Below are 2,388 nucleotides of genomic sequence, written 5' to 3' on the forward strand. Positions count from 1 at the left end.
AGTGTGTTCTTCGACGCTTCCGCGGAAGTATACCGCTTCGCCCTGTGTCCAATAATGCAACGTAATATTTGCCAAAAATCGGGTGTACATTTATGATCGCCTAAGGCCATCCTCCCACGGCGCAACTTATGTCCGACGGAACTGAAACTAAAATCTCCAGCCTTAATCTTAGCCAGTATCTAGCTAATGTATTTCAATGGCGGCTCGCTGACGGCGAGACTGGAATCTCTCAGCTTCAAAACGGTCGCGAAGAGATGCGACATGCTAGTCGCGCGGTCTCTGAAGTTTCCAGTCACCGTAAAACAGTGGTACAAACATCATTAGATTTCGGTGAAAAATCATATTTTCTTACCAAAATTGGTTAAATTATAATTGGAAAATCAAAATAACCTTATGTAAACGCTGCAGCGCGCATGTTGTCAGTTTTTGAACAACACGGTTGATAGTTGGGTTTGACAGTTTGAGGTTATGTGATTATTATTTCAACTGGGTTTCAGTAGCGCCGTGTGCAAAGCATCACATTGGTCAGTTTATGAGTTCCTTCATAAACCAGTTCCATCAGATTTCAGTTGCGCCGTGGGAGGATGGCCTAAGAGTTTGCATTAGATTATTGTCTATGCCCTCACTGACAGAAAAATTTGGCGCGCAGAGTAGTTTTATATCAACAAATACGTCGGTAAGTGAACATCATTTGAACATTTATTTCGGATATATTGTGTCTCTTTTATAGAATAGTATCTAGAAATCATATCAAAAGTGTATTTATATTTTATTCCTTTACAGACAGAAACGAAAAATGGCAATTGCGAATCGTGTCCAGATGGAAATGCTAGTGGAGTTAATGGAATGTTAGTACTTACACAAAATTTTTATTCATTTCATTGTAAACATATCTCGTATACTCGTAAGAAATGTACCCTACTAAAATAATGCCAACATGTAGTAGTACAGACATACAAAATTAAATTTAGATATTAATAAATAAATAAGCGAATAAATATAATATTAGTTAGTGGGGGGGAGCATGGGCTCTCGTGAAGGCAGTACTGTCTTCCTGTGCAACAGTTCCAGCCGTGACCCGTGGTGTCGCAGAGATTGCACATTCGGGGGTTTCCATGTCTGCATCTGATGACTCGGAATATGTCACTCGACAAATTTAGATATTAATAAATAAATAAGCGAATAAATATAATATTAGTTAGACACTTACCCAAATCACCAGAGTCTGAGATGCTATTTGGTTGATAATATTATGTCTGACACATTTGGTTTGTACCATTTAGTAATATCTCTACGCAGATGTATTATTTTCACACCATTTTTTCTATGCTATTATTGTACCCTTCAGCCACTGTAACTCAAACTACCTTAACCGCAATGACGATGTGAAATACTATAAAATTACCCTATTTTGCTTAGTGCATCCTATACTCGTCGCAGGAAGGATATCCAACGACTTCACCTGCATTGAAATCGAGAGGCAGTGGAGGGAGATTGCAGTGCGACTCAATGCTTGTGGGGGTGCCACGAAAACATGGCGAGATTGGGAAAAGGTGATGTACTATTACTATATAATATGTTTAATAATAAAATTATTAATTCTTCGATTGTCAGCTGTTTTCATAAATTAAACCGGGGCTCGGAATATGTCACCATGTCAAGTGACATATTCCGAGTCATCAGATGCAGACATGGAAACCCCCGAATGTGCAATCTCTGCGACACCACGGGTCACGGCTGGAACTGTTGCACAGGAAGACAGTACTGCCTTCACGAGAGCCCATGCTCCCCCCCACTAACTAATATTATATTTATTCGCTTATTTATTTATTAATATCTAAATTTCATTTTGTATGTTTGTACTACCACATGTTGGCATTATTTTAGTAGTGTACATTTCTTACGAGTATACGAGATATGTTTACAATGAAATGAATAAAAATTTTGTGTAAGTACTAACATTCCATTAACTCCACTAGCATTTCCATCTGGACACGATTCGCAATTGCCATTTTTCGTTTCTGTCTGTAAAGGAATAAATAAATACACTTTTAGTATGATTTCTAGATACTATTCTATAAAAGAGACACAATATATCCGAAATAAATGTTCAAATGATGTTCACTTACCGACGTATTTGTTGATATAAAACTACTCTGCGCGCCAAATTTTGCTGTCAGTGAGGGCATAGACAATTATTTAATGCAAACTCTTAGGCGATCATAAATGTACACCCGATTTTTGGCAAATATTACGTTGCATTATTGGACACATGGCGAAGCGGTATACTTCCGCGGAAGCGTCGGAGAACACACTATCGCATCATGATGCAGGCTGGAACTGGTAGCAGGTTTGATACTCACTTCTAGCATACTTCGGTAGTGCTTC

The 2,388-nt window shown here is 38.4% G+C and overlaps 1 long non-coding RNA gene across 1 annotated transcript; it reads left to right on the plus strand.

Moving 5' to 3' along the window:
- Nucleotides 1-583: 583 nt before the first annotated feature.
- LOC147076598 (uncharacterized) lies at nt 584-1,549 on the plus strand. Its single transcript, XR_015069677.1, has 3 exons — nt 584-676; nt 784-848; nt 1,420-1,549. It is a non-coding gene; the product is annotated as an uncharacterized LOC147076598 (long non-coding RNA).
- Nucleotides 1,550-2,388: the final 839 nt, after the last annotated feature.

The sequence above is a fragment of the Rhyacophila brunnea genome, unplaced genomic scaffold, assembly GCF_057557595.1.
Source record: "Rhyacophila brunnea isolate RB1 unplaced genomic scaffold, BYU_Rbru_1.0 scaffold_13, whole genome shotgun sequence".
In the NCBI taxonomy this organism is placed as follows: domain Eukaryota; kingdom Metazoa; phylum Arthropoda; class Insecta; order Trichoptera; family Rhyacophilidae; genus Rhyacophila; species Rhyacophila brunnea.